Here is a 27,503-nt window from a genome sequence, read left to right on the forward strand (position 1 = left end):
GACTGCGGCCATGGCGTGAGGAAAGGAGGAAGAGTTTGTCCCTTAGTACTCTGGTTTCTCTTCAGAACGCATAAATCTTTCGCCTTTTACTAAAGATTTCCGTGGAGAGGAGCAAAACTGAGTTTTGTAGCAATTTTTGCATGCTCCAGCTTGCTGGGGTTTTCTTGTTCAGGTTGAAAAGCAGAAAGAGTGTATTTCTGGCTCCAGTTGGCTTGAAAGTGGCTGAATTTGCATATTGACAACATGGATGGCCTCCTTCCGTTGAGAAGCAAACTTGTTTATGCACTGTGTTGCCGGGGTGGATAACAAGTGAAAGCTGCCAAGTGGCAGCCAAAAGAAGAGAGGAGCCTGGGAAACATATGTATTGTTTCTTGTATGTGCTGTCTGTGTTTTTATCCCCCTTACGGGTGGTCTCCCTGGGCTAACACAGGACTGCGGCCATGGCGTGAGGAAAGGAGGAAGAGTTTGTCCCTTAGTACTCTGGTTTCTCTTCAGAACGCATAAATCTTTCGCCTTTTACTAAAGATTTCCGTGGAGAGGAGCAAAACTGAGTTTTGTAGCAATTTTTGCATGCTCCAGCTTGCTGGGGTTTTCTTGTTCAGGTTGAAAAGCAGAAAGAGTGTATTTCTGGCTCCAGTTGGCTTGAAAGTGGCTGAATTTGCATATTGACAACATGGATGGCCTCCTTCCGTTGAGAAGCAAACTTGTTTATGCACTGTGTTGCCGGGGTGGATAACAAGTGAAAGCTGCCAAGTGGCAGCCAAAAGAAGAGAGGAGCCTGGGAAACATATGTATTGTTTCTTGTATGTGCTGTCTGTGTTTTTATCCCCCTTACGGGTGGTCTCCCTGGGCTAACACAGGACTGCGGCCATGGCGTGAGGAAAGGAGGAAGAGTTTGTCCCTTAGTACTCTGGTTTCTCTTCAGAACGCATAAATCTTTCGCCTTTTACTAAAGATTTCCGTGGAGAGGAGCAAAACTGAGTTTTGTAGCAATTTTTGCATGCTCCAGCTTGCTGGGGTTTTCTTGTTCAGGTTGAAAAGCAGAAAGAGTGTATTTCTGGCTCCAGTTGGCTTGAAAGTGGCTGAATTTGCATATTGACAACATGGATGGCCTCCTTCTGTTGAGAAGCAAACTTGTTTATGCACTGTGTTGCCGGGGTGGATAACAAGTGAAAGCTGCCAAGTGGCAGCCAAAAGAAGAGAGGAGCCTGGGAAACATATGTATTGTTTCTTGTGTGTGCTGTCTGTGTTTTTATCCCCCTTACGGGTGGTCTCCCTGGGCTAACACAGGACTGCGGCCATGGCGTGAGGAAAGGAGGAAGAGTTTGTCCCTTAGTACTCTGGTTTCTCTTCAGAATGCATAAATCTTTCGCCTTTTACTAAAGATTTCTGTGGAGAGGAGCAAAACTGAGTTTTGTAGCAATTTTTGCATGCTCCAGCTTGCTGGGGTTTTCTTGTTCAGGTTGAAAAGCAGAAAGAGTGTATTTCTGGCTCCAGTTGGCTTGAAAGTGGCTGAATTTGCATATTGACAACATGGATGGCCTCCTTCCGTTGAGAAGCAAACTTGTTTATGCACTGTGTTGCCGGGGTGGATAACAAGTGAAAGCTGCCAAGTGGCAGCCAAAAGAAGAGAGGAGCCTGGGAAACATATGTATTGTTTCTTGTGTGTGCTGTCTGTGTTTTTATCCCCCTTACGGGTGGTCTCCCTGGGCTAACACAGGACTGCGGCCATGGCGTGAGGAAAGGAGGAAGAGTTTGTCCCTTAGTACTCTGGTTTCTCTTCAGAATGCATAAATCTTTCGCCTTTTACTAAAGATTTCTGTGGAGAGGAGCAAAACTGAGTTTTGTAGCAATTTTTGCATGCTCCAGCTTGCTGGGGTTTTCTTGTTCAGGTTGAAAAGCAGAAAGAGTGTATTTCTGGCTCCAGTTGGCTTGAAAGTGGCTGAATTTGCATATTGACAACATGGATGGCCTCCTTCCGTTGAGAAGCAAACTTGTTTATGCACTGTGTTGCCGGGGTGGATAACAAGTGAAAGCTGCCAAGTGGCAGCCAAAAGAAGAGAGGAGCCTGGGAAACATATGTATTGTTTCTTGTATGTGCTGTCTGTGTTTTTATCCCCCTTACGGGTGGTCTCCCTGGGCTAACACAGGACTGCGGCCATGGCGTGAGGAAAGGAGGAAGAGTTTGTCCCTTAGTACTCTGGTTTCTCTTCAGAACGCATAAATCTTTCGCCTTTTACTAAAGATTTCCGTGGAGAGGAGCAAAACTGAGTTTTGTAGCAATTTTTGCATGCTCCAGCTTGCTGGGGTTTTCTTGTTCAGGTTGAAAAGCAGAAAGAGTGTATTTCTGGCTCCAGTTGGCTTGAAAGTGGCTGAATTTGCATATTGACAACATGGATGGCCTCCTTCCGTTGAGAAGCAAACTTGTTTATGCACTGTGTTGCCGGGGTGGATAACAAGTGAAAGCTGCCAAGTGGCAGCCAAAAGAAGAGAGGAGCCTGGGAAACATATGTATTGTTTCTTGTATGTGTTGTCTGTGTTTTTATCCCCCTTACGGGTGGTCTCCCTGGGCTAACACAGGACTGCGGCCATGGCGTGAGGAAAGGAGGAAGAGTTTGTCCCTTAGTACTCTGGTTTATCTTCAGAACGCATAAATCTTTCGCCTTTTATTAAAGATTTCCGTGGAGAGGAGCAAAACTGAGTTTTGTAGCAATTTTTGCATGCTCCAGCTTGCTGGGGTTTTCTTGTTCAGGTTGAAAAGCAGAAAGAGTGTATTTCTGGCTCCAGTTGGCTTGAAAGTGGCTGAATTTGCATATTGACAACATGGATGGCCTCCTTCCGTTGAGAAGCAAACTTGTTTATGCACTGTGTTGCCGGGGTGGATAACAAGTGAAAGCTGCCAAGTGGCAGCCAAAAGAAGAGAGGAGCCTGGGAAACATATGTATTGTTTCTTGTATTTGCTGTCTGTGTTTTTATCCCCCTTACGGGTGGTCTCCCTGGGCTAACACAGGACTGCGGCCATGGCGTGAGGAAAGGAGGAAGAGTTTGTCCCTTAGTACTCTGGTTTCTCTTCAGAACGCATAAATCTTTCGCCTTTTACTAAAGATTTCCGTGGAGAGGAGCAAAACTGAGTTTTGTAGCAATTTTTGCATGCTCCAGCTTGCTGGGGTTTTCTTGTTCAGGTTGAAAAGCAGAAAGAGTGTATTTCTGGCTCCAGTTGGCTTGAAAGTGGCTGAATTTGCATATTGACAACATGGATGGCCTCCTTCCGTTGAGAAGCAAACTTGTTTATGCACTGTGTTGCCGGGGTGGATAACAAGTGAAAGCTGCCAAGTGGCAGCCAAAAGAAGAGAGGAGCCTGGGAAACATATGTATTGTTTCTTGTATGTGCTGTCTGTGTTTTTATCCCCCTTACGGGTGGTCTCCCTGGGCTAACACAGGACTGCGGCCATGGCGTGAGGAAAGGAGGAAGAGTTTGTCCCTTAGTACTCTGGTTTCTCTTCAGAACGCATAAATCTTTCGCCTTTTACTAAAGATTTCCGTGGAGAGGAGCAAAACTGAGTTTTGTAGCAATTTTTGCATGCTCCAGCTTGCTGGGGTTTTCTTGTTCAGGTTGAAAAGCAGAAAGAGTGTATTTCTGGCTCCAGTTGGCTTGAAAGTGGCTGAATTTGCATATTGACAACATGGATGGCCTCCTTCCGTTGAGAAGCAAACTTGTTTATGCACTGTGTTGCCGGGGTGGATAACAAGTGAAAGCTGCCAAGTGGCAGCCAAAAGAAGAGAGGAGCCTGGGAAACATATGTATTGTTTCTTGTATGTGTTGTCTGTGTTTTTATCCCCCTTACGGGTGGTCTCCCTGGGCTAACACAGGACTGCGGCCATGGCGTGAGGAAAGGAGGAAGAGTTTGTCCCTTAGTACTCTGGTTTATCTTCAGAACGCATAAATCTTTCGCCTTTTATTAAAGATTTCCGTGGAGAGGAGCAAAACTGAGTTTTGTAGCAATTTTTGCATGCTCCAGCTTGCTGGGGTTTTCTTGTTCAGGTTGAAAAGCAGAAAGAGTGTATTTCTGGCTCCAGTTGGCTTGAAAGTGGCTGAATTTGCATATTGACAACATGGATGGCCTCCTTCCGTTAAGAAGCAAACTTGTTTATGCACTGTGTTGCCGGGGTGGATAACAAGTGAAAGCTGCCAAGTGGCAGCCAAAAGAAGAGAGGAGCCTGGGAAACATATGTATTGTTTCTTGTATGTGCTGTCTGTGTTTTTATCCCCCTTACGGGTGGTCTCCCTGGGCTAACACAGGACTGCGGCCATGGCGTGAGGAAAGGAGGAAGAGTTTGTCCCTTAGTACTCTGGTTTCTCTTCAGAACGCATAAATCTTTCGCCTTTTACTAAAGATTTCCGTGGAGAGGAGCAAAACTGAGTTTTGTAGCAATTTTTGCATGCTCCAGCTTGCTGGGGTTTTCTTGTTCAGGTTGAAAAGCAGAAAGAGTGTATTTCTGGCTCCAGTTGGCTTGAAAGTGGCTGAATTTGCATATTGACAACATGGATGGCCTCCTTCCGTTGAGACGCAAACTTGTTTATGCACTGTGTTGCCGGGGTGGATAACAAGTGAAAGCTGCCAAGTGGCAGCCAAAAGAAGAGAGGAGCCTGGGAAACATATGTATTGTTTCTTGTATGTGCTGTCTGTGTTTTTATCCCCCTTACGGGTGGTCTCCCTGGGCTAACACAGGACTGCGGCCATGGCGTGAGGAAAGGAGGAAGAGTTTGTCCCTTAGTACTCTGGTTTCTCTTCAGAACGCATAAATCTTTCGCCTTTTACTAAAGATTTCCGTGGAGAGGAGCAAAACTGAGTTTTGTAGCAATTTTTGCATGCTCCAGCTTGCTGGGGTTTTCTTGTTCAGGTTGAAAAGCAGAAAGAGTGTATTTCTGGCTCCAGTTGGCTTGAAAGTGGCTGAATTTGCATATTGACAACATGGATGGCCTCCTTCCGTTGAGAAGCAAACTTGTTTATGCACTGTGTTGCCGGGGTGGATAACAAGTGAAAGCTGCCAAGTGGCAGCCAAAAGAAGAGAGGAGCCTGGGAAACATATGTATTGTTTCTTGTATTTGCTGTCTGTGTTTTTATCCCCCTTACGGGTGGTCTCCCTGGGCTAACACAGGACTGCGGCCATGGCGTGAGGAAAGGAGGAAGAGTTTGTCCCTTAGTACTCTGGTTTCTCTTCAGAACGCATAAATCTTTCGCCTTTTACTAAAGATTTCCGTGGAGAGGAGCAAAACTGAGTTTTGTAGCAATTTTTGCATGCTCCAGCTTGCTGGGGTTTTCTTGTTCAGGTTGAAAAGCAGAAAGAGTGTATTTCTGGCTCCAGTTGGCTTGAAAGTGGCTGAATTTGCATATTGACAACATGGATGGCCTCCTTCCGTTGAGAAGCAAACTTGTTTATGCACTGTGTTGCCGGGGTGGATAACAAGTGAAAGCTGCCAAGTGGCAGCCAAAAGAAGAGAGGAGCCTGGGAAACATATGTATTGTTTCTTGTATGTGCTGTCTGTGTTTTTATCCCCCTTACGGGTGGTCTCCCTGGGCTAACACAGGACTGCGGCCATGGCGTGAGGAAAGGAGGAAGAGTTTGTCCCTTAGTATTCTGGTTTCTCTTCAGAACGCATAAATCTTTCGCCTTTTACTAAAGATTTCCGTGGAGAGGAGCAAAACTGAGTTTTGTAGCAATTTTTGCATGCTCCAGCTTGCTGGGGTTTTCTTGTTCAGGTTGAAAAGCAGAAAGAGTGTATTTCTGGCTCCAGTTGGCTTGAAAGTGGCTGAATTTGCATATTGACAACATGGATGGCCTCCTTCCGTTGAGAAGCAAACTTGTTTATGCACTGTGTTGCCGGGGTGGATAACAAGTGAAAGCTGCCAAGTGGCAGCCAAAAGAAGAGAGGAGCCTGGGAAACATATGTATTGTTTCTTGTATGTGCTGTCTGTGTTTTTATCCCCCTTACGGGTGGTCTCCCTGGGCTAACACAGGACTGCAGCCATGGCGTGAGGAAAGGAGGAAGAGTTTGTCCCTTAGTACTCTGGTTTCTCTTCAGAACGCATAAATCTTTCGCCTTTTACTAAAGATTTCCGTGGAGAGGAGCAAAACTGAGTTTTGTAGCAATTTTTGCATGCTCCAGCTTGCTGGGGTTTTCTTGTTCAGGTTGAAAAGCAGAAAGAGTGTATTTCTGGCTCCAGTTGGCTTGAAAGTGGCTGAATTTGCATATTGACAACATGGATGGCCTCCTTCCGTTGAGAAGCAAACTTGTTTATGCACTGTGTTGCCGGGGTGGATAACAAGTGAAAGCTGCCAAGTGGCAGCCAAAAGAAGAGAGGAGCCTGGGAAACATATGTATTGTTTCTTGTATGTGCTGTCTGTGTTTTTATCCCCCTTACGGGTGGTCTCCCTGGGCTAACACAGGACTGCGGCCATGGCGTGAGGAAAGGAGGAAGAGTTTGTCCCTTAGTACTCTGGTTTCTCTTCAGAACGCATAAATCTTTCGCCTTTTACTAAAGATTTCCGTGGAGAGGAGCAAAACTGAGTTTTGTAGCAATTTTTGCATGCTCCAGCTTGCTGGGGTTTTCTTGTTCAGGTTGAAAAGCAGAAAGAGTGTATTTCTGGCTCCAGTTGGCTTGAAAGTGGCTGAATTTGCATATTGACAACATGGATGGCCTCCTTCCGTTGAGAAGCAAACTTGTTTATGCACTGTGTTGCCGGGGTGGATAACAAGTGAAAGCTGCCAAGTGGCAGCCAAAAGAAGAGAGGAGCCTGGGAAACATATGTATTGTTTCTTGTATGTGCTGTCTGTGTTTTTATCCCCCTTACGGGTGGTCTCCCTGGGCTAACACAGGACTGCGGCCATGGCGTGAGGAAAGGAGGAAGAGTTTGTCCCTTAGTACTCTGGTTTCTCTTCAGAACGCATAAATCTTTCGCCTTTTACTAAAGATTTCCGTGGAGAGGAGCAAAACTGAGTTTTGTAGCAATTTTTGCATGCTCCAGCTTGCTGGGGTTTTCTTGTTCAGGTTGAAAAGCAGAAAGAGTGTATTTCTGGCTCCAGTTGGCTTGAAAGTGGCTGAATTTGCATATTGACAACATGGATGGCCTCCTTCCGTTGAGAAGCAAACTTGTTTATGCACTGTGTTGCCGGGGTGGATAACAAGTGAAAGCTGCCAAGTGGCAGCCAAAAGAAGAGAGGAGCCTGGGAAACATATGTATTGTTTCTTGTATGTGCTGTCTGTGTTTTTATCCCCCTTACGGGTGGTCTCCCTGGGCTAACACAGGACTGCGGCCATGGCGTGAGGAAAGGAGGAAGAGTTTGTCCCTTAGTACTCTGGTTTCTCTTCAGAATGCATAAATCTTTCGCCTTTTACTAAAGATTTCCGTGGAGAGGAGCAAAACTGAGTTTTGTAGCAATTTTTGCATGCTCCAGCTTGCTGGGGTTTTCTTGTTCAGGTTGAAAAGCAGAAAGAGTGTATTTCTGGCTCCAGTTGGCTTGAAAGTGGCTGAATTTGCATATTGACAACATGGATGGCCTCCTTCCGTTGAGAAGCAAACTTGTTTATGCACTGTGTTGCCGGGGTGGATAACAAGTGAAAGCTGCCAAGTGGCAGCCAAAAGAAGAGAGGAGCCTGGGAAACATATGTATTGTTTCTTGTATGTGCTGTCTGTGTTTTTATCCCCCTTACGGGTGGTCTCCCTGGGCTAACACAGGACTGCGGCCATGGCGTGAGGAAAGGAGGAAGAGTTTGTCCCTTAGTACTCTGGTTTCTCTTCAGAACGCATAAATCTTTCGCCTTTTACTAAAGATTTCCGTGGAGAGGAGCAAAACTGAGTTTTGTAGCAATTTTTGCATGCTCCAGCTTGCTGGGGTTTTCTTGTTCAGGTTGAAAAGCAGAAAGAGTGTATTTCTGGCTCCAGTTGGCTTGAAAGTGGCTGAATTTGCATATTGACAACATGGATGGCCTCCTTCCGTTGAGAAGCAAACTTGTTTATGCACTGTGTTGCCGGGGTGGATAACAAGTGAAAGCTGCCAAGTGGCAGCCAAAAGAAGAGAGGAGCCTGGGAAACATATGTATTGTTTCTTGTATGTGCTGTCTGTGTTTTTATCCCCCTTACGGGTGGTCTCCCTGGGCTAACACAGGACTGCGGCCATGGCGTGAGGAAAGGAGGAAGAGTTTGTCCCTTAGTACTCTGGTTTCTCTTCAGAACGCATAAATCTTTTGCCTTTTACTAAAGATTTCCGTGGAGAGGAGCAAAACTGAGTTTTGTAGCAATTTTTGCATGCTCCAGCTTGCTGGGGTTTTCTTGTTCAGGTTGAAAAGCAGAAAGAGTGTATTTCTGGCTCCAGTTGGCTTGAAAGTGGCTGAATTTGCATATTGACAACATGGATGGCCTCCTTCGTTGAGAAGCAAACTTGTTTATGCACTGTGTTGCCGGGGTGGATAACAAGTGAAAGCTGCCAAGTGGCAGCCAAAAGAAGAGAGGAGCCTGGGAAACATATGTATTGTTTCTTGTATGTGCTGTCTGTGTTTTTATCCCCCTTACGGGTGGTCTCCCTGGGCTAACACAGGACTGCGGCCATGGCGTGAGGAAAGGAGGAAGAGTTTGTCCCTTAGTACTCTGGTTTCTCTTCAGAACGCATAAATCTTTCGCCTTTTACTAAAGATTTCCGTGGAGAGGAGCAAAACTGAGTTTTGTAGCAATTTTTGCATGCTCCAGCTTGCTGGGGTTTTCTTGTTCAGGTTGAAAAGCAGAAAGAGTGTATTTCTGGCTCCAGTTGGCTTGAAAGTGGCTGAATTTGCATATTGACAACATGGATGGCCTCCTTCCGTTGAGAAGCAAACTTGTTTATGCACTGTGTTGCCGGGGTGGATAACAAGTGAAAGCTGCCAAGTGGCAGCCAAAAGAAGAGAGGAGCCTGGGAAACATATGTATTGTTTCTTGTATGTGCTGTCTGTGTTTTTATCCCCCTTACGGGTGGTCTCCCTGGGCTAACACAGGACTGGGGCCATGGCGTGAGGAAAGGAGGAAGAGTTTGTCCCTTAGTACTCTGGTTTCTCTTCAGAACGCATAAATCTTTCGCCTTTTACTAAAGATTTCCGTGGAGAGGAGCAAAACTGAGTTTTGTAGCAATTTTTGCATGCTCCAGCTTGCTGGGGTTTTCTTGTTCAGGTTGAAAAGCAGAAAGAGTGTATTTCTGGCTCCAGTTGGCTTGAAAGTGGCTGAATTTGCATATTGACAACATGGATGGCCTCCTTCCGTTGAGAAGCAAACTTGTTTATGCACTGTGTTGCCGGGGTGGATAACAAGTGAAAGCTGCCAAGTGGCAGCCAAAAGAAGAGAGGAGCCTGGGAAACATATGTATTGTTTCTTGTATGTGCTGTCTGTGTTTTTATCCCTCTTACGGGTGGTCTCCCTGGGCTAACACAGGACTGCGGCCATGGCGTGAGGAAAGGAGGAAGAGTTTGTCCCTTAGTACTCTGGTTTCTCTTCAGAACGCATAAATCTTTCGCCTTTTACTAAAGATTTCCGTGGAGAGGAGCAAAACTGAGTTTTGTAGCAATTTTTGCATGCTCCAGCTTGCTGGGGTTTTCTTGTTCAGGTTGAAAAGCAGAAAGAGTGTATTTCTGGCTCCAGTTGGCTTGAAAGTGGCTGAATTTGCATATTGACAACATGGATGGCCTCCTTCCGTTGAGAAGCAAACTTGTTTATGCACTGTGTTGCCAGGGTGGATAACAAGTGAAAGCTGCCAAGTGGCAGCCAAAAGAAGAGAGGAGCCTGGGAAACATATGTATTGTTTCTTGTATGTGCTGTCTGTGTTTTTATCCCCCTTACGTGTGGTCTCCCTGGGCTAACACAGGACTGCGGCCATGGCGTGAGGAAAGGAGGAAGAGTTTGTCCCTTAGTAATCTGGTTTCTCTTCAGAACGCATAAATCTTTCGCCTTTTACTAAAGATTTCCGTGGAGAGGAGCAAAACTGAGTTTTGTAGCAATTTTTGCATGCTCCAGCTTGCTGGGGTTTTCTTGTTCAGGTTGAAAAGCAGAAAGAGTGAATTTCTGGCTCCAGTTGGCTTGAAAGTGGCTGAATTTGCATATTGACAACATGGATGGCCTCCTTCCGTTGAGAAGCAAACTTGTTTATGCACTGTGTTGCCGGGGTGGATAACAAGTGAAAGCTGCCAAGTGGCAGCCAAAAGAAGAGAGGAGCCTGGGAAACATATGTATTGTTTCTTGTATGTGCTGTCTGTGTTTTTATCCCCCTTACGGGTGGTCTCCCTGGGCTAACACAGGACTGCGGCCATGGCGTGAGGAAAGGAGGAAGAGTTTGTCCCTTAGTACTCTGGTTTCTCTTCAGAACGCATAAATCTTTCGCCTTTTACTAAAGATTTCCGTGGAGAGGAGCAAAACTGAGTTTTGTAGCAATTTTTGCATGCTCCAGCTTGCTGGGGTTTTCTTGTTCAGGTTGAAAAGCAGAAAGAGTGTATTTCTGGCTCCAGTTGGCTTGAAAGTGGCTGAATTTGCATATTGACAACATGGATGGCCTCCTTCCGTTGAGAAGCAAACTTGTTTATGCACTGTGTTGCCGGGGTGGATAACAAGTGAAAGCTGCCAAGTGGCAGCCAAAAGAAGAGAGGAGCCTGGGAAACATATGTATAGAAGAGGCTGGACGCAGCCGCAGGTTTAAGGGAAGCCGACATAACCGTCCTGGTAGGGAAAGGGTTAATGAGGTGAGGGAAAGTTGAAGGAGCTGAAGGAGGGACGGGGAGGAGTTAAGGGGGACGGGGGGGCCGTTACTGCGCTTCCCGCTGTTTCTCGGCATTGAGCCGGAAGCAGCGGGAGGAGTAACATACAATAAGCAAGCTCCCCGTTGCCCGTGCTTTTAATGATGGCAGAAGCCCTGATGTTAGAGCGGCTGCGTGCCGCTGCTGTGCACCACGGTCCCGGATGGCTAGAGGAGACCGTGGCTGCCATAACGAGGATCCCGGACGCCGTTTCGCCACGTCGGGCACGGCGTTCGGGGTCTGTTGAAAAGGACAGGCTCCCCTCCCCCGGCCCCCTTACGAGCATGGCTATGGCGGCGGGGGGGGGAGTCGGCAACAACCGCTCCTGCGCTGAGCAGGCAGAGAGCGGTGCCAGGGGTGACGGCGACGCAGGCTGGGTCGACCCGTCCCTCTCGGCGGTCCCGACCTCCAGAGCGCCTCAGTCCGGAGGTAGTCCCGCGGACACGGCGTCGCAGAGGGAGCCCGATCCCGGACGCTGCAGGCCAGGCAGCTGGGAGGACCGCCCCTTCCCAGGCCCTGCGTCCTGGCAGGAATCCCAGGCCGCGACGGGGTCCGGCGGTAAGCAGGGAGTCGCAGGCTGGGCTCCCTGTCACCCCTCCCCCATCAGATGGAAGATTTGGAGGACAAGGTACGGCCGCCCCGCATGGTGATGTTCCGGCCAGGGGGCAGGCTTCGTCAGGATCGTCTAGACGGACGCCTAGAGCTGCAGCGACGTCGAGGCAACAGGTCCGGTCGGAAGTCTGGGTCCCGGCGGTCGGGCGGCAGGTTGCCGGCCCATCGGTCAGCGCGTCCTCATCCCCGTTCCGAAGATGTCGTTGGGAGGGACAGTCGTCGGCGAGAGAAGAACTGGAGGAAGGTGAACTGGACGTGTATCGTCGAGGTCAGGATGGTCCGGCTGACGGGAACACAGCGCCTGTGCAGCCCGGTGAGTGTATAACTCCATCATTGTCTTATCCAGCGATTTTTATGTCGGGTGTCGGCGGGGGGGCTGCTAGCATTGCATCGGGGGCCGGTAGTGGCGCGGGCGGACGCGACGGAGCGGGTTTGGCAGATTTAGTGGGTTGCTTACGGGAGCTGGTGGGGCGCCTGGATAGGGCCGCGGCGCCGGTAGTAACGGAAGTGTCTCCTGCGATAGTTTGGGAAGGCCCCAGGGACGTGGGATCGTTACAGGCGCGTCCTGCGGCGGCGGTTAGAGAGGCGGTCGCGGTATCGGTACAGACCGAGGCACAGAAGGACGGCGATCGAGTGCGTATGGACGATCGTGCTCGGGGGGAGGTGTATGTTTGTTTTGAGGGTCCGTTGGGGGCGCATTTAAAGCAGGAGGTGCGTGATCGGATCTGGAAAGACGAATACGTTGAAATTTTTTCTCTCTTGCCACTGGCTAAATTTAATTTGGATAAGAGCAAGCGGGATGAGAGTAAAAAGGACGAGGAGGAACGGCGGCGGTATAGGCTGATCCCGCAGACGTTCGTTAATTGGTCGCAGGCGTTCGCCATATTGGCTAGTGTGATAGGGGAAAAGGCGCCGGAAAATTGTTCGGCGCTGTTTTGTTATTTTGATGCCATTGGGGAGGCTCATAGGGCGTATGGGGGTCAGGCGTGGCTGCGATATGATGAGCAATTCCGTCAGCGTAAGGCGGTTCGGCCGGCGATTCGGTGGGACCAGAAGGATATTGCTCTCTGGTTACGGGTTACGGCTCCGGTTAGGCAGCCCTTTCCCGGGAGCGGTGGCCAGGGAGGCCAGTCTAGTCAGAGTGGACAAAGCGGCGGGGGAAAGGCGGGGTTTTGCTGGCAATTTAATGAAGGTCAGTGCAAGTTCGGGGCCACGTGCAAGTTCAAGCACGTGTGCTCCGAGTGTAATGGTGCATCACACGGGGCGGCAAAATGTCTGCGGAAAAAGAGGTCAGGGAACCAGCACGGGGCTGGTCAAGGGGGTGTCGCCGGTGAGGGTGGAAAGGATGGCCCCTTATCTAAATGAGTATCCGGATAGGGCGGCAGCTAAGTTGCTTTATGAAGGGTTTCGTGTTGGGTTTGTTATTCCTCCACCTCCTTATGAGGTTCCGGTTACGCGGAGGAATTTAAAATCGGCTTATTTGCATGCGGAAGTCGTGTCGGAAAAGTTGTTAAAAGAAGTTTCGTTGGGTCGCATGTCGGGGCCATTTGTTGAGTCGCCGGTAAAAGATTTAGTTGTGTCCCCTTTGGGTATTGTCCCAAAACGCGAGCCCGGAAAGTTTCGTTTGATTCAACATTTATCGTATCCCAAAGGTTCGTCGGTAAATGACGGGATTGATCACGAGTTGTGTTCCGTAGTTTATACCTCATTCGATAAGGCGGTGGGGTTAGTGCGGGCTGCGGGTCCTGGGGCGCTGCTAGCAAAAACTGACATCGAGGCGGCGTTCAGGTTGTTGCCGGTTCATCCAGAAAGCCAACGGCTGTTGGGTTGTTTTTGGAATGGGGCTTTTTACGTGGATCGGTGCCTTCCGATGGGGTGTTCCCTTTCTTGTGCATACTTCGAGGCGTTTAGTAGCTTCGTGGAGTGGGTAACGAGGGTAGCATCCGGGGTCGACTCGTTGATCCATTACTTAGATGATTTTTTGTGCGTTGGCCCGGGGGGTTCGCCGGTTTGCGGTAATTTGCTTCATGCTCTACAGAAGGTGGTGAGGGATTTTGGGATTCCTTTGGCGCCGGAAAAAACGGAGGGCCCGGTAGCGACGATTTGTTTTTTGGGAATCGAAATAGACTCGGTGGCAATGGAGTGTCGTCTCCCGGCGGATAAGTTGGGTGCTTTGAGGCTGGAGGTTCGACGGGCTTGTAGAAGGAAGAAAATGTCGCTGAGGGAGCTTCAGTCGCTGCTGGGGAAGTTGAATTTCGCCTGCCGGATTATGCCGATGGGAAGGGTGTTTGGTAGAAGGTTGGCGGCGGCAACGGCGGGAGTGCGTGCGCCGCATCATTTTGTGCGGCTCAAGGAGGAGCACCGAGCTGATCTTCAGGTTTGGGATGACTTCTTGGGCCAGTACAATGGTCGCTCGCTATGGATGGCCCCAGCGCAGGATACGAGTGATTTGAATATTTTCACGGATGCGGCTGGGGCGGGTGGCTTTGGAGCTTACGGGGGAGGTCCGTGGTGCGCAGGTCAATGGCCGGCTAGCTGGGTGTCCAGTGGACACACGCGGAATCTGGCCCTGCTCGAGCTGTTTCCCATCGTGGTGGCGGCTACCATTTGGGGGGACAGGCTCAGGGATAAGAAGGTCCGTTTTTACTGCGACAACATGGGGGTGGTGCTTGCCATTAATAACATCACGGCGTCCTCTCCTCCGGTAGTTCAATTGTTGCGACATTTAGTGTTGGTGTGTTTGTCGTTGAACGCGTGGGTGGTGGCGGTGCATGTCCCGGGGGTACGGAATTGTATTGCTGATGCTCTTTCTCGCTCGCAGTGGGACCGGTTTCGGCAATTGGCCCCGGGAGCGGAACGTCTCGGTTTGGCTTGTCCAGAGCATCTTTGGGATCTGGTATCGGTCCCGTAGAGCAGCTGTTACAGAGGTCTTTGGCGCGCACGACGTGGAGTGCTTATGCTGCTTGTTGGAGGCAGTGGGAGGAGTGGGTAAGAGAGTTGGGTGACGTCAATACGGATAGAGACAGGTTGGTGGCACTTTTGTATTGGTTAGGGGATGCCTGGGAGGCGGGGTTTTCAGTAGCGAAGGTGAACCGGTTCATATCTGCGGTGGCGTTTGGGCTTAAGTTGCGGGGCTTGCGGGATGTATCGAAGGAATTTCTGGTATCGCAGGCTTTGAAGGGGTTGCGCAGAGGTAGGGTGGAGGCGGATAGTAGAAGGCCGGTGTCGTTTGCTTTGCTTGGCTCGTTGGGCGGTTCATTAGCATCGGTATGTCGTTCTTCAGATGAAATGGATCTGTTTCGGTTGGCTTTTTCGTTAGCGTTCTTCGGAGCATTTAGAATAGGTGAGTTGGTGTCGCCAAGTACTAAACAGGCAGGGGGGCTGAGATCTGGGGAGGTGAGCCTTTTTGCAGATCGGCTGGAGGTATGGTTGCGTAGATCTAAAACTGACCAAGTAGGGAAGGGAAAACTGATAGTTTTGTTCGCTCTCCCGGGGTCGGTCATGTGCCCAGTGGAGTGCATGCGGGGTTTTACGAGAAACAGGGGGTCTCCAGATTTGCCTTTGTTACGTCATATGGACGGGTCGTTTTTGTCCAGGTTTCAGTTTGGAGCTGTATTTAAAAAGTGTTTGACGGCGGTTGGGGTTGCGGCAGGCTCATATTCATCTCATTCCTTCCGGATTGGCGCAGCAACGGAAGCGGGGCGCTGGGGGTTGGATGATGAGGGGGTGAGGCGTATTGGTCGTTGGGAGTCTAAAAGGTTTAAGTCCTATGTCCGCCCCCATATGTTGTAATTTTGTTGTTTGTGCTTGAAAATGTTATATGGTGGTGCCTAACTGTGTTTTCCGTTTCAGATTCGCCTCCTTGTCTGGTGTGGTTGATGGGTCATTCGTACGTGCACTGGGGGGCTTTGAGGGCGGACGTCCGCCCGGATGGTCGCCAGTTGCGCATTCCGCGACAGGATGCGGTTGTGCATTGGCTGGGTTTTAGAGGTATGTCGTGGAACAGGGTGTTGGCGGAATTCCAGACATATGTGCGGCTTGATAGGGTTCCGGAGGTTTTAGTGTTGCACGTGGGTGGGAATGACTTAGGAGTCCGCCCTTTTCGTGAGTTGGTGCGGGATATCAAACATGATATGTTGTGTTTGTGGGTATCTTATCCCAAGTTGGTGGTAGTATGGTCGGACATAGTCCCAAGAAAGCATTGGCGGTTAGCTAGATCGGTGGAGAGAGTCAATAAGGCTCGCATAAAAGTTAACCGGGCGGTGTCCCGTTTTGTGGCAAAGAACGGGGGCATTTGCGTGAGGCATAGGGATTTGGAGTCAGGAGTGGGGAATTTCTGGAGAAGTGACGGGGTTCATCTGACCGAGGTTGGCATTGATCTTTGGAGCTTGGCGATAGCAGAAGGCATAGAAAGGGCGGTGGTGGTGTGGAGGAACTCACAGGCTTAAGGTGGTCAAGGCCTGTTTCGCGGTGGCGGGGGGAGTCCTTGAGGCCAGTCAGTACAAAATGGTGGGGGGGTCGCATCGGGGGTATGCGTCCCCCAAAAAAGGTACATGGTTGAAGACTTCATCGGGTGTTATCCCTTTGAAGTGGTCTTCTGGTAGAAGGTATATCACTTGAAGGCTTCATCGGGTGTTATCCCTTTGAAGTGGACTTCTAGTGGTCGGTATATCACTTGAGGGCTTCATCGGGTGTTATCCCCTTGAAGTGGACTTCTAGTGGTTGGAGCCATCTGCAGAGGTGAACGGTGCTTCCGAGCTGGTTTACGGCTGGAGGTAATTGGTGGTTTGCAGATGGCTAATTCGGTGTGTTCTTGAAAGGAACATCTGAAGGGGCTTCAGGGACTTCCTCTGCTCGGGTTAATGTTAACGTTTAATTGTTATTTATGATTCTGACCCATGTTGGGTCATGTGAATTATTAGGAGGAATTCTCTGGTGGATTCCTAACTAGTTATCCGAATGTTTCGGATTTAAATTGTTTTTATAAAACTGTGAAATTAATAAACGGCTGCTGTGGCCATTTCACATCCAACCTCGGTGTCATGTGTCGTTACTAAATGGGGGTGGGGGATAGTATGGTCTAAGGTTAACACACGACTCTACCTAGGCAGGTCATGTTTCTTGTATGTGCTGTCTGTGTTTTTATCCCCCTTACGGGTGGTCTCCCTGGGCTAACACAGGACTGCGGCCATGGCGTGAGGAAAGGAGGAAGAGTTTGTCCCTTAGTATTCTGGTTTCTCTTCAGAACGCATAAGTCTTTCGCCTTTTACTAAAGATTTCCGTGGAGAGGAGCAAAACTGAGTTTTGTAGCAATTTTTGCATGCTCTGGCTTGCTGGGGTTTTCTTGTTCAGGTTGAAAAGCAGAAAGAGTGTATTTCTGGCTCCAGTTGGCTTGAAAGTGGCTGAATTTGCATATTGACAACATGGATGGCCTCCTTCCGTTGAGAAGCAAACTTGTTTATGCACTGTGTTGCCGGGGTGGATAACAAGTGAAAGCTGCCAAGTGGCAGCCAAAAGAAGAGAGGAGCCTGGGAAACATATGTATTGTTTCTTGTATGTGCTGTCTGTGTTTTTATCCCCCTTACGGGTGGTCTCCCTGGGCTAACACAGGACTGCGGCCATGGCGTGAGGAAAGGAGGAAGAGTTTGTCCCTTAGTACTCTGGTTTCTCTTCAGAACGCATAAATCTTTCGCCTTTTACTAAAGATTTCCGTGGAGAGGAGCAAAACTGAGTTTTGTAGCAATTTTTGCATGCTCCAGCTTGCTGGGGTTTTCTTGTTCAGGTTGAAAAGCAGAAAGAGTGTATTTCTGGCTCCAGTTGGCTTGAAAGTGGCTGAATTTGCATATTGACAACATGGATGGCCTCCTTCCGTTGAGAAGCAAACTTGTTTATGCACTGTGTTGCCGGGGTGGATAACAAGTGAAAGCTGCCAAGTGGCAGCCAAAAGAAGAGAGGAGCCTGGGAAACATATGTATTGTTTCTTGTATGTGCTGTCTGTGTTTTTATCCCCCTTACGGGTGGTCTCCCTGGGCTAACACAGGACTGCGGCCATGGCGTGAGGAAAGGAGGAAGAGTTTGTCCCTTAGTACTCTGGTTTCTCTTCAGAACGCATAAATCTTTCGCCTTTTACTAAAGATTTCCGTGGAGAGGAGCAAAACTGAGTTTTGTAGCAATTTTTGCATGCTCCAGCTTGCTGGGGTTTTCTTGTTCAGGTTGAAAAGCAGAAAGAGTGTATTTCTGGCTCCAGTTGGCTTGAAAGTGGCTGAATTTGCATATTGACAACATGGATGGCCTCCTTCCGTTGAGAAGCAAACTTGTTTATGCACTGTGTTGCCGGGGTGGATAACAAGTGAAAGCTGCCAAGTGGCAGCCAAAAGAAGAGAGGAGCCTGGGTAACATATGTATTGTTTCTTGTATGTGCTGTCTGTGTTTTTATCCCCCTTACGGGTGGTCTCCCTGGGCTAACACAGGACTGCGGCCATGGCGTGAGGAAAGGAGGAAGAGTTTGTCCCTTAGTACTCTGGTTTCTCTTCAGAACGCATAAATCTTTCGCCTTTTACTAAAGATTTCCGTGGAGAGGAGCAAAACTGAGTTTTGTAGCAATTTTTGCATGCTCCAGCTTGCTGGGGTTTTCTTGTTCAGGTTGAAAAGCAGAGAGTGTATTTCTGGCTCCAGTTGGCTTGAAAGTGGCTGAATTTGCATATTGACAACATGGATGGCCTCCTTCCGTTGAGAAGCAAACTTGTTTATGCACTGTGTTGCCGGGGTGGATAACAAGTGAAAGCTGCCAAGTGGCAGCCAAAAGAAGAGAGGAGCCTGGGAAACATATGTATTGTTTCTTGTATGTGCTGTCTGTGTTTTTATCCCCCTTACGGGTGGTCTCCCTGGGCTAACACAGGGCTGCGGCCATGGCGTGAGGAAAGGAGGAAGAGTTTGTCCCTTAGTACTCTGGTTTCTCTTCAGAACGCATAAATCTTTCGCCTTTTACTAAAGATTTCCGTGGAGAGGAGCAAAACTGAGTTTTGTAGCAATTTTTGCATGCTCCAGCTTGCTGGGGTTTTCTTGTTCAGGTTGAAAAGCAGAAAGAGTGTATTTCTGGCTCCAGTTGGCTTGAAAGTGGCTGAATTTGCATATTGACAACATGGATGGCCTCCTTCCGTTGAGAAGCAAACTTGTTTATGCACTGTGTTGCCGGGGTGGATAACAAGTGAAAGCTGCCAAGTGGCAGCCAAAAGAAGAGAGGAGCCTGGGAAACATATGTATTGTTTCTTGTATGTGCTGTCTGTGTTTTTATCCCCCTTACGGGTGGTCTCCCTGGGCTAACACAGGACTGCGGCCATGGCGTGAGGAAAGGAGGAAGAGTTTGTCCCTTAGTACTCTGGTTTCTCTTCAGAACGCATAAATCTTTCGCCTTTTACTAAAGATTTCCGTGGAGAGGAGCAAAACTGAGTTTTGTAGCAATTTTTGCATGCTCCAGCTTGCTGGGGTTTTCTTGTTCAGGTTGAAAAGCAGAAAGAGTGTATTTCTGGCTCCAGTTGGCTTGAAAGTGGCTGAATTTGCATATTGACAACATGGATGGCCTCCTTCCGTTGAGAAGCAAACTTGTTTATGCACTGTGTTGCCGGGGTGGATAACAAGTGAAAGCTGCCAAGTGGCAGCCAAAAGAAGAGAGGAGCCTGGGAAACATATGTATTGTTTCTTGTATGTGCTGTCTGTGTTTTTATCCCCCTTACGGGTGGTCTCCCTGGGCTAACACAGGACTGCGGCCATGGCGTGAGGAAAGGAGGAAGAGTTTGTCCCTTAGTACTCTGGTTTCTCTTCAGAACGCATAAATCTTTCGCCTTTTACTAAAGATTTCCGTGGAGAGGAGCAAAACTGAGTTTTGTAGCAATTTTTGCATGCTCCAGCTTGCTGGGGTTTTCTTGTTCAGGTTGAAAAGCAGAAAGAGTGTATTTCTGGCTCCAGTTGGCTTGAAAGTGGCTGAATTTGCATATTGACAACATGGATGGCCTCCTTCCGTTGAGAAGCAAACTTGTTTATGCACTGTGTTGCCGGGGTGGATAACAAGTGAAAGCTGCCAAGTGGCAGCCAAAAGAAGAGAGGAGCCTGGGAAACATATGTATTGTTTCTTGTATGTGCTGTCTGTGTTTTTATCCCCCTTACGGGTGGTCTCCCTGGGCTAACACAGGACTGCGGCCATGGCGTGAGGAAAGGAGGAAGAGTTTGTCCCTTAGTACTCTGGTTTCTCTTCAGAACGCATAAATCTTTCGCCTTTTACTAAAGATTTCCGTGGAGAGGAGCAAAACTGAGTTTTGTAGCAATTTTTGCATGCTCCAGCTTGCTGGGGTTTTCTTGTTCAGGTTGAAAAGCAGAAAGAGTGTATTTCTGGCTCCAGTTGGCTTGAAAGTGGCTGAATTTGCATATTGACAACATGGATGGCCTCCTTCCGTTGAGAAGCAAACTTGTTTATGCACTGTGTTGCCGGGGTGGATAACAAGTGAAAGCTGCCAAGTGGCAGCCAAAAGAAGAGAGGAGCCTGGGAAACATATGTATTGTTTCTTGTATGTGCTGTCTGTGTTTTTATCCCCCTTACGGGTGGTCTCCCTGGGCTAACACAGGACTGCGGCCATGGCGTGAGGAAAGGAGGAAGAGTTTGTCCCTTAGTACTCTGGTTTCTCTTCAGAACGCATAAATCTTTCGCCTTTTACTAAAGATTTCCGTGGAGAGGAGCAAAACTGAGTTTTGTAGCAATTTTTGCATGCTCCAGCTTGCTGGGGTTTTCTTGTTCAGGTTGAAAAGCAGAAAGAGTGTATTTCTGGCTCCAGTTGGCTTGAAAGTGGCTGAATTTGCATATTGACAACATGGATGGCCTCCTTCCGTTGAGAAGCAAACTTGTTTATGCACTGTGTTGCCGGGGTGGATAACAAGTGAAAGCTGCCAAGTGGCAGCCAAAAGAAGAGAGGAGCCTGGGAAACATGTATTGTTTCTTGTATGTGCTGTCTGTGTTTTTATCCCCCTTACGGGTGGTCTCCCTGGGCTAACACAGGACTGCGGCCATGGCGTGAGGAAAGGAGGAAGCGTTTGTCCCTTAGTACTCTGGTTTCTCTTCAGAACGCATAAATCTTTCGCCTTTTACTAAAGATTTCCGTGGAGAGGAGCAAAACTGAGTTTTGTAGCAATTTTTGCATGCTCCAGCTTGCTGGGGTTTTCTTGTTCAGGTTGAAAAGCAGAAAGAGTGTATTTCTGGCTCCAGTTGGCTTGAAAGTGGCTGAATTTGCATATTGACAACATGGATGGCCTCCTTCCGTTGAGAAGCAAACTTGTTTATGCACTGTGTTGCCGGGGTGGATAACAAGTGAAAGCTGCCAAGTGGCAGCCAAAAGAAGAGAGGAGCCTGGGAAACATATGTATTGTTTCTTGTATGTGCTGTCTGTGTTTTTATCCCCCTTACGGGTGGTCTCCCTGGGCTAACACAGGACTGCGGCCATGGCGTGAGGAAAGGAGGAAGAGTTTGTCCCTTAGTACTCTGGTTTCTCTTCAGAACGCATAAATCTTTCGCCTTTTACTAAAGATTTCCGTGGAGAGGAGCAAAACTGAGTTTTGTAGCAATTTTTGCATGCTCCAGCTTGCTGGGGTTTTCTTGTTCAGGTTGAAAAGCAGAAAGAGTGTATTTCTGGCTCCAGTTGGCTTGAAAGTGGCTGAATTTGCATATTGACAACATGGATGGCCTCCTTCCGTTGAGAAGCAAACTTGTTTATGCACTGTGTTGCCGGGGTGGATAACAAGTGAAAGCTGCCAAGTGGCAGCCAAAAGAAGAGAGGAGCCTGGGAAACATATGTATTGTTTCTTGTATGTGCTGTCTGTGTTTTTATCCCCCTTACGGGTGGTCTCCCTGGGCTAACACAGGACTGCGGCCATGGCGTGAGGAAAGGAGGAAGAGTTTGTCCCTTAGTACTCTGGTTTCTCTTCAGAACGCATAAATCTTTCGCCTTTTACTAAAGATTTCCGTGGAGAGGAGCAAAACTGAGTTTTGTAGCAATTTTTGCATGCTCCAGCTTGCTGGGGTTTTCTTGTTCAGGTTGAAAAGCAGAAAGAGTGTATTTCTGGCTCCAGTTGGCTTGAAAGTGGCTGAATTTGCATATTGACAACATGGATGGCCTCCTTCCGTTGAGAAGCAAACTTTTTTATGCACTGTGTTGCCGGGGTGGATAACAAGTGAAAGCTGCCAAGTGGCAGCCAAAAGAAGAGAGGAGCCTGGGAAACATATGTATTGTTTCTTGTATGTGCTGTCTGTGTTTTTATCCCTCTTACGGGTGGTCTCCCTGGGCTAACACAGGACTGCGGCCATGGCGTGAGGAAAGGAGGAAGCGTTTGTCCCTTAGTACTCTGGTTTCTCTTCAGAACGCATAAATCTTTCGCCTTTTACTAAAGATTTCCGTGGAGAGGAGCAAAACTGAGTTTTGTAGCAATTTTTGCATGCTCCAGCTTGCTGGGGTTTTCTTGTTCAGGTTGAAAAGCAGAAAGAGTGTATTTCTGGCTCCAGTTGGCTTGAAAGTGGCTGAATTTGCATATTGACAACATGGATGGCCTCCTTCCGTTGAGAAGCAAACTTGTTTATGCACTGTGTTGCCAGGGTGGATAACAAGTGAAAGCTGCCAAGTGGCAGCCAAAAGAAGAGAGGAGCCTGGGAAACATATGTATTGTTTCTTGTATGTGCTGTCTGTGTTTTTATCCCCCTTACGGGTGGTCTCCCTGGGCTAACACAGGACTGCGGCCATGGCGTGAGGAAAGGAGGAAGAGTTTGTCCCTTAGTACTCTGGTTTCTCTTCAGAACGCATAAATCTTTCGCCTTTTACTAAAGATTTCCGTAGAGAGGAGCAAAACTGAGTTTTGTAGCAATTTTTGCATGCTCCAGCTTGCTGGGGTTTTCTTGTTCAGGTTGAAAAGCAGAAAGAGTGTATTTCTGGCTCCAGTTGGCTTGAAAGTGGCTGAATTTGCATATTGACAACATGGATGGCCTCCTTCCGTTGAGAAGCAAACTTGTTTATGCACTGTGTTGCCGGGGTGGATAACAAGTGAAAGCTGCCAAGTGGCAGCCAAAAGAAGAGAGGAGCCTGGGAAACATATGTATTGTTTCTTGTATGTGCTGTCTGTGTTTTTATCCCCCTTACGGGTGGTCTCCCTGGGCTAACACAGGACTGCGGCCATGGCGTGAGGAAAGGAGGAAGAGTTTGTCCCTTAGTACTCTGGTTTCTCTTCAGAACGCATAAATCTTTCGCCTTTTACTAAAGATTTCCGTGGAGAGGAGCAAAACTGAGTTTTGTAGCAATTTTTGCATGCTCCAGCTTGCTGGGGTTTTCTTGTTCAGGTTGAAAAGCAGAAAGAGTGTATTTCTGGCTCCAGTTGGCTTGAAAGTGGCTGAATTTGCATATTGACAACATGGATGGCCTCCTTCCGTTGAGAAGCAAACTTGTTTATGCACTGTGTTGCCGGGGTGGATAACAAGTGAAAGCTGCCAAGTGGCAGCCAAAAGAAGAGAGGAGCCTGGGAAACATATGTATTGTTTCTTGTATGTGCTGTCTGTGTTTTTATCCCTCTTACGGGTGGTCTCCCTGGGCTAACACAGGACTGCGGCCATGGCGTGAGGAAAGGAGGAAGCGTTTGTCCCTTAGTACTCTGGTTTCTCTTCAGAACGCATAAATCTTTCGCCTTTTACTAAAGATTTCCGTGGAGAGGAGCAAAACTGAGTTTTGTAGCAATTTTTGCATGCTCCAGCTTGCTGGGGTTTTCTTGTTCAGGTTGAAAAGCAGAAAGAGTGTATTTCTGGCTCCAGTTGGCTTGAAAGTGGCTGAATTTGCATATTGACAACATGGATGGCCTCCTTCCGTTGAGAAGCAAACTTGTTTATGCACTGTGTTGCCGGGGTGGATAACAAGTGAAAGCTGCCAAGTGGCAGCCAAAAGAAGAGAGGAGCCTGGGAAACATATGTATTGTTTCTTGTATGTGCTGTCTGTGTTTTTATCCCCCTTACGGGTGGTCTCCCTGGGCTAACACAGGACTGCGGCCATGGCGTGAGGAAAGGAGGAAGAGTTTGTCCCTTAGTACTCTGGTTTCTCTTCAGAACGCATAAATCTTTCGCCTTTTACTAAAGATTTCCGTGGAGAGGAGCAAAACTGAGTTTTGTAGCAATTTTTGCATGCTCCAGCTTGCTGGGGTTTTCTTGTTCAGGTTGAAAAGCAGAAAGAGTGTATTTCTGGCTCCAGTTGGCTTGAAAGTGGCTGAATTTGCATATTGACAACATGGATGGCCTCCTTCCGTTGAGAAGCAAACTTGTTTATGCACTGTGTTGCCGGGGTGGATAACAAGTGAAAGCTGCCAAGTGGCAGCCAAAAGAAGAGAGGAGCCTGGGAAACATATGTATTGTTTCTTGTATGTGCTGTCTGTGTTTTTATCCCCCTTACGGGTGGTCTCCCTGGGCTAACACAGGACTGCGGCCATGGCGTGAGGAAAGGAGGAAGAGTTTGTCCCTTAGTACTCTGGTTTCTCTTCAGAACGCATAAATCTTTCGCCTTTTACTAAAGATTTCCGTGGAGAGGAGCAAAACTGAGTTTTGTAGCAATTTTTGCATGCTCCAGCTTGCTGGGGTTTTCTTGTTCAGGTTGAAAAGCAGAAAGAGTGTATTTCTGGCTCCAGTTGGCTTGAAAGTGGCTGAATTTGCATATTGACAACATGGATGGCCTCCTTCCGTTGAGAAGCAAACTTGTTTATGCACTGTGTTGCCGGGGTGGATAACAAGTGAAAGCTGCCAAGTGGCAGCCAAAAGAAGAGAGGAGCCTGGGAAACATATGTATTGTTTCTTGTATGTGCTGTCTGTGTTTTTATCCCCCTTACGGGTGGTCTCCCTGGGCTAACACAGGACTGCGGCCATGGCGTGAGGAAAGGAGGAAGAGTTTGTCCCTTAGTACTCTGGTTTCTCTTCAGAACGCATAAATCTTTCGCCTTTTACTAAAGATTTCCGTGGAGAGGAGCAAAACTGAGTTTTGTAGCAATTTTTGCATGCTCCAGCTTGCTGGGGTTTTCTTGTTCAGGTTGAAAAGCAGAAAGAGTGTATTTCTGGCTCCAGTTGGCTTGAAAGTGGCTGAATTTGCATATTGACAACATGGATGGCCTCCTTCCGTTGAGAAGCAAACTTGTTTATGCACTGTGTTGCCGGGGTGGATAACAAGTGAAAGCTGCCAAGTGGCAGCCAAAAGAAGAGAGGAGCCTGGGAAACATATGTATTGTTTCTTGTATGTGCTGTCTGTGTTTTTATCCCCCTTACGGGTGGTCTCCCTGGGCTAACACAGGACTGCGGCCATGGCGTGAGGAAAGGAGGAAGAGTTTGTCCCTTAGTACTCTGGTTTCTCTTCAGAACGCATAAATCTTTCGCCTTTTACTAAAGATTTCCGTGGAGAGGAGCAAAACTGAGTTTTGTAGCAATTTTTGCATGCTCCAGCTTGCTGGGGTTTTCTTGTTCAGGTTGAAAAGCAGAAAGAGTGTATTTCTGGCTCCAGTTGGCTTGAAAGTGGCTGAATTTGCATATTGACAACATGGATGGCCTCCTTCCGTTGAGAAGCAAACTTGTTTATGCACTGTGTTGCCGGGGTGGATAACAAGTGAAAGCTGCCAAGTGGCAGCCAAAAGAAGAGAGGAGCCTGGGAAACATATGTATTGTTTCTTGTATGTGCTGTCTGTGTTTTTATCCCCCTTACGGGTGGTCTCCCTGGGCTAACACAGGACTGCGGCCATGGCGTGAGGAAAGGAGGAAGAGTTTGTCCCTTAGTACTCTGGTTTCTCTTCAGAACGCATAAATCTTTCGCCTTTTACTAAAGATTTCCGTGGAGAGGAGCAAAACTGAGTTTTGTAGCAATTTTTGCATGCTCCAGCTTGCTGGGGTTTTCTTGTTCAGGTTGAAAAGCAGAAAGAGTGTATTTCTGGCTCCAGTTGGCTTGAAAGTGGCTGAATTTGCATATTGACAACATGGATGGCCTCCTTCCGTTGAGAAGCAAACTTGTTTATGCACTGTGTTGCCGGGGTGGATAACAAGTGAAAGCTGCCAAGTGGCAGCCAAAAGAAGAGAGGAGCCTGGGAAACATATGTATTGTTTCTTGTATGTGCTGTCTGTGTTTTTATCCCCCTTACGGGTGGTCTCCCTGGGCTAACACAGGACTGCGGCCATGGCGTGAGGAAAGGAGGAAGAGTTTGTCCCTTAGTACTCTGGTTTCTCTTCAGAACGCATAAATCTTTCGCCTTTTACTAAAGATTTCCGTGGAGAGGAGCAAAACTGAGTTTTGTAGCAATTTTTGCATGCTCCAGCTTGCTGGGGTTTTCTTGTTCAGGTTGAAAAGCAGAAAGAGTGTATTTCTGGCTCCAGTTGGCTTGAAAGTGGCTGAATTTGCATATTGACAACATGGATGGCCTCCTTCCGTTGAGAAGCAAACTTGTTTATGCACTGTGTTGCCGGGGTGGATAACAAGTGAAAGCTGCCAAGTGGCAGCCAAAAGAAGAGAGGAGCCTGGGAAACATATGTATTGTTTCTTGTATGTGCTGTCTGTGTTTTTATCCCCCTTACGGGTGGTCTCCCTGGGCTAACACAGGACTGCGGCCATGGCGTGAGGAAAGGAGGAAGAGTTTGTCCCTTAGTACTCTGGTTTCTCTTCAGAACGCATAAATCTTTCGCCTTTTACTAAAGATTTCCGTGGAGAGGAGCAAAACTGAGTTTTGTAGCAATTTTTGCATGCTCCAGCTTGCTGGGGTTTTCTTGTTCAGGTTGAAAAGCAGAAAGAGTGTATTTCTGGCTCCAGTTGGCTTGAAAGTGGCTGAATTTGCATATTGACAACATGGATGGCCTCCTTCCGTTGAGAAGCAAACTTGTTTATGCACTGTGTTGCCGGGGTGGATAACAAGTGAAAGCTGCCAAGTGGCAGCCAAAAGAAGAGAGGAGCCTGGGAAACATATGTATTGTTTCTTGTATGTGCTGTCTGTGTTTTTATCCCCCTTACGGGTGGTCTCCCTGGGCTAACACAGGACTGCGGCCATGGCGTGAGGAAAGGAGGAAGAGTTTGTCCCTTAGTACTCTGGTTTCTCTTCAGAACGCATAAATCTTTCGCCTTTTACTAAAGATTTCCGTGGAGAGGAGCAAAACTGAGTTTTGTAGCAATTTTTGCATGCTCCAGCTTGCTGGGGTTTTCTTGTTCAGGTTGAAAAGCAGAAAGAGTGTATTTCTGGCTCCAGTTGGCTTGAAAGTGGCTGAATTTGCATATTGACAACATGGATGGCCTCCTTCCGTTGAGAAGCAAACTTGTTTATGCACTGTGTTGCCGGGGTGGATAACAAGTGAAAGCTGCCAAGTGGCAGCCAAAAGAAGAGAGGAGCCTGGGAAACATATGTATTGTTTCTTGTATGTGCTGTCTGTGTTTTTATCCCCCTTACGGGTGGTCTCCCTGGGCTAACACAGGACTGCGGCCATGGCGTGAGGAAAGGAGGAAGAGTTTGTCCCTTAGTACTCTGGTTTCTCTTCAGAACGCATAAATCTTTCGCCTTTTACTAAAGATTTCCGTGGAGAGGAGCAAAACTGAGTTTTGTAGCAATTTTTGCATGCTCCAGCTTGCTGGGGTTTTCTTGTTCAGGTTGAAAAGCAGAAAGAGTGTATTTCTGGCTCCAGTTGGCTTGAAAGTGGCTGAATTTGCATATTGACAACATGGATGGCCTCCTTCCGTTGAGAAGCAAACTTGTTTATGCACTGTGTTGCCGGGGTGGATAACAAGTGAAAGCAGCCAAAAGAAGAGAGGAGCCTGGGAAACATATGTATTGTTTCTTGTATGTGCTGTCTGTGTTTTTATCCCCCTTACGGGTGGTCTCCCTGGGCTAACACAGGACTGCGGCCATGGCGTGAGGAAAGGAGGAAGAGTTTGTCCCTTAGTACTCTGGTTTCTCTTCAGAACGCATAAATCTTTCGCCTTTTATTAAAGATTTCCGTGGAGAGGAGCAAAACTGAGTTTTGTAGCAATTTTTGCATGCTCCAGCTTGCTGGGGTTTTCT

At 48.0% G+C, this 27,503-nt stretch overlaps 51 non-coding genes across 51 annotated transcripts; all 51 read left to right on the top strand.

The window, feature by feature from the left end:
* Positions 1–45: 45 nt before the first annotated feature.
* LOC142700460 (U5 spliceosomal RNA) lies at positions 46–161 on the top strand. Its single transcript, XR_012866584.1, has one exon. It is a non-coding gene; the product is annotated as a U5 spliceosomal RNA (small nuclear RNA).
* Positions 162–475: 314 nt separating this feature from the next.
* On the top strand, positions 476–591 carry LOC142700461 (U5 spliceosomal RNA). Its single transcript, XR_012866585.1, has one exon. It is a non-coding gene; the product is annotated as a U5 spliceosomal RNA (small nuclear RNA).
* Positions 592–905: 314 nt separating this feature from the next.
* On the top strand, positions 906–1,021 carry LOC142700463 (U5 spliceosomal RNA). The gene has a single exon (XR_012866587.1). It is a non-coding gene; the product is annotated as a U5 spliceosomal RNA (small nuclear RNA).
* A 314-nt stretch (positions 1,022–1,335) lies between these two features.
* LOC142700436 (U5 spliceosomal RNA) lies at positions 1,336–1,451 on the top strand. The gene has a single exon (XR_012866562.1). It is a non-coding gene; the product is annotated as a U5 spliceosomal RNA (small nuclear RNA).
* Positions 1,452–1,765: 314 nt separating this feature from the next.
* LOC142700438 (U5 spliceosomal RNA) lies at positions 1,766–1,881 on the top strand. The gene has a single exon (XR_012866564.1). It is a non-coding gene; the product is annotated as a U5 spliceosomal RNA (small nuclear RNA).
* Positions 1,882–2,195: 314 nt separating this feature from the next.
* LOC142700465 (U5 spliceosomal RNA) lies at positions 2,196–2,311 on the top strand. Its single transcript, XR_012866588.1, has one exon. It is a non-coding gene; the product is annotated as a U5 spliceosomal RNA (small nuclear RNA).
* Positions 2,312–2,625: 314 nt separating this feature from the next.
* LOC142700440 (U5 spliceosomal RNA) lies at positions 2,626–2,741 on the top strand. The gene has a single exon (XR_012866566.1). It is a non-coding gene; the product is annotated as a U5 spliceosomal RNA (small nuclear RNA).
* A 314-nt stretch (positions 2,742–3,055) lies between these two features.
* Positions 3,056–3,171, top strand: LOC142700466 (U5 spliceosomal RNA). Its single transcript, XR_012866589.1, has one exon. It is a non-coding gene; the product is annotated as a U5 spliceosomal RNA (small nuclear RNA).
* A 314-nt stretch (positions 3,172–3,485) lies between these two features.
* LOC142700467 (U5 spliceosomal RNA) lies at positions 3,486–3,601 on the top strand. Its single transcript, XR_012866590.1, has one exon. It is a non-coding gene; the product is annotated as a U5 spliceosomal RNA (small nuclear RNA).
* A 314-nt stretch (positions 3,602–3,915) lies between these two features.
* Positions 3,916–4,031, top strand: LOC142700441 (U5 spliceosomal RNA). The gene has a single exon (XR_012866567.1). It is a non-coding gene; the product is annotated as a U5 spliceosomal RNA (small nuclear RNA).
* Positions 4,032–4,345: 314 nt separating this feature from the next.
* LOC142700468 (U5 spliceosomal RNA) lies at positions 4,346–4,461 on the top strand. Its single transcript, XR_012866591.1, has one exon. It is a non-coding gene; the product is annotated as a U5 spliceosomal RNA (small nuclear RNA).
* A 314-nt stretch (positions 4,462–4,775) lies between these two features.
* On the top strand, positions 4,776–4,891 carry LOC142700469 (U5 spliceosomal RNA). Its single transcript, XR_012866592.1, has one exon. It is a non-coding gene; the product is annotated as a U5 spliceosomal RNA (small nuclear RNA).
* A 314-nt stretch (positions 4,892–5,205) lies between these two features.
* LOC142700470 (U5 spliceosomal RNA) lies at positions 5,206–5,321 on the top strand. Its single transcript, XR_012866593.1, has one exon. It is a non-coding gene; the product is annotated as a U5 spliceosomal RNA (small nuclear RNA).
* Positions 5,322–5,635: 314 nt separating this feature from the next.
* Positions 5,636–5,751, top strand: LOC142700429 (U5 spliceosomal RNA). The gene has a single exon (XR_012866556.1). It is a non-coding gene; the product is annotated as a U5 spliceosomal RNA (small nuclear RNA).
* Positions 5,752–6,065: 314 nt separating this feature from the next.
* Positions 6,066–6,181, top strand: LOC142700471 (U5 spliceosomal RNA). The gene has a single exon (XR_012866594.1). It is a non-coding gene; the product is annotated as a U5 spliceosomal RNA (small nuclear RNA).
* A 314-nt stretch (positions 6,182–6,495) lies between these two features.
* Positions 6,496–6,611, top strand: LOC142700472 (U5 spliceosomal RNA). The gene has a single exon (XR_012866595.1). It is a non-coding gene; the product is annotated as a U5 spliceosomal RNA (small nuclear RNA).
* Positions 6,612–6,925: 314 nt separating this feature from the next.
* LOC142700473 (U5 spliceosomal RNA) lies at positions 6,926–7,041 on the top strand. Its single transcript, XR_012866596.1, has one exon. It is a non-coding gene; the product is annotated as a U5 spliceosomal RNA (small nuclear RNA).
* Positions 7,042–7,355: 314 nt separating this feature from the next.
* On the top strand, positions 7,356–7,471 carry LOC142700428 (U5 spliceosomal RNA). Its single transcript, XR_012866555.1, has one exon. It is a non-coding gene; the product is annotated as a U5 spliceosomal RNA (small nuclear RNA).
* Positions 7,472–7,785: 314 nt separating this feature from the next.
* LOC142700476 (U5 spliceosomal RNA) lies at positions 7,786–7,901 on the top strand. Its single transcript, XR_012866598.1, has one exon. It is a non-coding gene; the product is annotated as a U5 spliceosomal RNA (small nuclear RNA).
* A 314-nt stretch (positions 7,902–8,215) lies between these two features.
* Positions 8,216–8,331, top strand: LOC142700423 (U5 spliceosomal RNA). The gene has a single exon (XR_012866550.1). It is a non-coding gene; the product is annotated as a U5 spliceosomal RNA (small nuclear RNA).
* Positions 8,332–8,644: 313 nt separating this feature from the next.
* LOC142700477 (U5 spliceosomal RNA) lies at positions 8,645–8,760 on the top strand. Its single transcript, XR_012866599.1, has one exon. It is a non-coding gene; the product is annotated as a U5 spliceosomal RNA (small nuclear RNA).
* Positions 8,761–9,074: 314 nt separating this feature from the next.
* On the top strand, positions 9,075–9,190 carry LOC142700478 (U5 spliceosomal RNA). Its single transcript, XR_012866600.1, has one exon. It is a non-coding gene; the product is annotated as a U5 spliceosomal RNA (small nuclear RNA).
* Positions 9,191–9,504: 314 nt separating this feature from the next.
* On the top strand, positions 9,505–9,620 carry LOC142700479 (U5 spliceosomal RNA). The gene has a single exon (XR_012866601.1). It is a non-coding gene; the product is annotated as a U5 spliceosomal RNA (small nuclear RNA).
* A 314-nt stretch (positions 9,621–9,934) lies between these two features.
* Positions 9,935–10,050, top strand: LOC142700434 (U5 spliceosomal RNA). Its single transcript, XR_012866560.1, has one exon. It is a non-coding gene; the product is annotated as a U5 spliceosomal RNA (small nuclear RNA).
* Positions 10,051–10,364: 314 nt separating this feature from the next.
* On the top strand, positions 10,365–10,480 carry LOC142700480 (U5 spliceosomal RNA). Its single transcript, XR_012866602.1, has one exon. It is a non-coding gene; the product is annotated as a U5 spliceosomal RNA (small nuclear RNA).
* A 6,168-nt stretch (positions 10,481–16,648) lies between these two features.
* On the top strand, positions 16,649–16,764 carry LOC142700439 (U5 spliceosomal RNA). The gene has a single exon (XR_012866565.1). It is a non-coding gene; the product is annotated as a U5 spliceosomal RNA (small nuclear RNA).
* Positions 16,765–17,078: 314 nt separating this feature from the next.
* LOC142700481 (U5 spliceosomal RNA) lies at positions 17,079–17,194 on the top strand. The gene has a single exon (XR_012866603.1). It is a non-coding gene; the product is annotated as a U5 spliceosomal RNA (small nuclear RNA).
* A 314-nt stretch (positions 17,195–17,508) lies between these two features.
* On the top strand, positions 17,509–17,624 carry LOC142700482 (U5 spliceosomal RNA). The gene has a single exon (XR_012866604.1). It is a non-coding gene; the product is annotated as a U5 spliceosomal RNA (small nuclear RNA).
* Positions 17,625–17,938: 314 nt separating this feature from the next.
* On the top strand, positions 17,939–18,054 carry LOC142700483 (U5 spliceosomal RNA). Its single transcript, XR_012866605.1, has one exon. It is a non-coding gene; the product is annotated as a U5 spliceosomal RNA (small nuclear RNA).
* A 312-nt stretch (positions 18,055–18,366) lies between these two features.
* LOC142700484 (U5 spliceosomal RNA) lies at positions 18,367–18,482 on the top strand. The gene has a single exon (XR_012866606.1). It is a non-coding gene; the product is annotated as a U5 spliceosomal RNA (small nuclear RNA).
* A 314-nt stretch (positions 18,483–18,796) lies between these two features.
* On the top strand, positions 18,797–18,912 carry LOC142700485 (U5 spliceosomal RNA). Its single transcript, XR_012866607.1, has one exon. It is a non-coding gene; the product is annotated as a U5 spliceosomal RNA (small nuclear RNA).
* Positions 18,913–19,226: 314 nt separating this feature from the next.
* LOC142700488 (U5 spliceosomal RNA) lies at positions 19,227–19,342 on the top strand. Its single transcript, XR_012866609.1, has one exon. It is a non-coding gene; the product is annotated as a U5 spliceosomal RNA (small nuclear RNA).
* A 314-nt stretch (positions 19,343–19,656) lies between these two features.
* LOC142700489 (U5 spliceosomal RNA) lies at positions 19,657–19,772 on the top strand. The gene has a single exon (XR_012866610.1). It is a non-coding gene; the product is annotated as a U5 spliceosomal RNA (small nuclear RNA).
* A 314-nt stretch (positions 19,773–20,086) lies between these two features.
* On the top strand, positions 20,087–20,202 carry LOC142700490 (U5 spliceosomal RNA). Its single transcript, XR_012866611.1, has one exon. It is a non-coding gene; the product is annotated as a U5 spliceosomal RNA (small nuclear RNA).
* A 312-nt stretch (positions 20,203–20,514) lies between these two features.
* On the top strand, positions 20,515–20,630 carry LOC142700491 (U5 spliceosomal RNA). The gene has a single exon (XR_012866612.1). It is a non-coding gene; the product is annotated as a U5 spliceosomal RNA (small nuclear RNA).
* Positions 20,631–20,944: 314 nt separating this feature from the next.
* On the top strand, positions 20,945–21,060 carry LOC142700492 (U5 spliceosomal RNA). Its single transcript, XR_012866613.1, has one exon. It is a non-coding gene; the product is annotated as a U5 spliceosomal RNA (small nuclear RNA).
* Positions 21,061–21,374: 314 nt separating this feature from the next.
* Positions 21,375–21,490, top strand: LOC142700407 (U5 spliceosomal RNA). The gene has a single exon (XR_012866536.1). It is a non-coding gene; the product is annotated as a U5 spliceosomal RNA (small nuclear RNA).
* Positions 21,491–21,804: 314 nt separating this feature from the next.
* LOC142700408 (U5 spliceosomal RNA) lies at positions 21,805–21,920 on the top strand. Its single transcript, XR_012866537.1, has one exon. It is a non-coding gene; the product is annotated as a U5 spliceosomal RNA (small nuclear RNA).
* Positions 21,921–22,234: 314 nt separating this feature from the next.
* Positions 22,235–22,350, top strand: LOC142700435 (U5 spliceosomal RNA). Its single transcript, XR_012866561.1, has one exon. It is a non-coding gene; the product is annotated as a U5 spliceosomal RNA (small nuclear RNA).
* Positions 22,351–22,664: 314 nt separating this feature from the next.
* LOC142700410 (U5 spliceosomal RNA) lies at positions 22,665–22,780 on the top strand. The gene has a single exon (XR_012866538.1). It is a non-coding gene; the product is annotated as a U5 spliceosomal RNA (small nuclear RNA).
* A 314-nt stretch (positions 22,781–23,094) lies between these two features.
* Positions 23,095–23,210, top strand: LOC142700411 (U5 spliceosomal RNA). The gene has a single exon (XR_012866539.1). It is a non-coding gene; the product is annotated as a U5 spliceosomal RNA (small nuclear RNA).
* Positions 23,211–23,524: 314 nt separating this feature from the next.
* LOC142700412 (U5 spliceosomal RNA) lies at positions 23,525–23,640 on the top strand. The gene has a single exon (XR_012866540.1). It is a non-coding gene; the product is annotated as a U5 spliceosomal RNA (small nuclear RNA).
* Positions 23,641–23,954: 314 nt separating this feature from the next.
* On the top strand, positions 23,955–24,070 carry LOC142700414 (U5 spliceosomal RNA). The gene has a single exon (XR_012866542.1). It is a non-coding gene; the product is annotated as a U5 spliceosomal RNA (small nuclear RNA).
* A 314-nt stretch (positions 24,071–24,384) lies between these two features.
* On the top strand, positions 24,385–24,500 carry LOC142700415 (U5 spliceosomal RNA). Its single transcript, XR_012866543.1, has one exon. It is a non-coding gene; the product is annotated as a U5 spliceosomal RNA (small nuclear RNA).
* A 314-nt stretch (positions 24,501–24,814) lies between these two features.
* Positions 24,815–24,930, top strand: LOC142700416 (U5 spliceosomal RNA). The gene has a single exon (XR_012866544.1). It is a non-coding gene; the product is annotated as a U5 spliceosomal RNA (small nuclear RNA).
* A 314-nt stretch (positions 24,931–25,244) lies between these two features.
* On the top strand, positions 25,245–25,360 carry LOC142700417 (U5 spliceosomal RNA). Its single transcript, XR_012866545.1, has one exon. It is a non-coding gene; the product is annotated as a U5 spliceosomal RNA (small nuclear RNA).
* Positions 25,361–25,674: 314 nt separating this feature from the next.
* Positions 25,675–25,790, top strand: LOC142700418 (U5 spliceosomal RNA). The gene has a single exon (XR_012866546.1). It is a non-coding gene; the product is annotated as a U5 spliceosomal RNA (small nuclear RNA).
* A 314-nt stretch (positions 25,791–26,104) lies between these two features.
* LOC142700419 (U5 spliceosomal RNA) lies at positions 26,105–26,220 on the top strand. Its single transcript, XR_012866547.1, has one exon. It is a non-coding gene; the product is annotated as a U5 spliceosomal RNA (small nuclear RNA).
* A 314-nt stretch (positions 26,221–26,534) lies between these two features.
* Positions 26,535–26,650, top strand: LOC142700421 (U5 spliceosomal RNA). Its single transcript, XR_012866548.1, has one exon. It is a non-coding gene; the product is annotated as a U5 spliceosomal RNA (small nuclear RNA).
* Positions 26,651–26,964: 314 nt separating this feature from the next.
* On the top strand, positions 26,965–27,080 carry LOC142700422 (U5 spliceosomal RNA). Its single transcript, XR_012866549.1, has one exon. It is a non-coding gene; the product is annotated as a U5 spliceosomal RNA (small nuclear RNA).
* Positions 27,081–27,383: 303 nt separating this feature from the next.
* On the top strand, positions 27,384–27,499 carry LOC142700430 (U5 spliceosomal RNA). The gene has a single exon (XR_012866557.1). It is a non-coding gene; the product is annotated as a U5 spliceosomal RNA (small nuclear RNA).
* The last annotated feature ends 4 nt before the right edge of the window (positions 27,500–27,503 follow it).

The sequence above is a fragment of the Rhinoderma darwinii genome, unplaced genomic scaffold, assembly GCF_050947455.1.
Source record: "Rhinoderma darwinii isolate aRhiDar2 unplaced genomic scaffold, aRhiDar2.hap1 Scaffold_187, whole genome shotgun sequence".
Classification (NCBI taxonomy): Eukaryota; Metazoa; Chordata; class Amphibia; order Anura; family Rhinodermatidae; genus Rhinoderma; species Rhinoderma darwinii.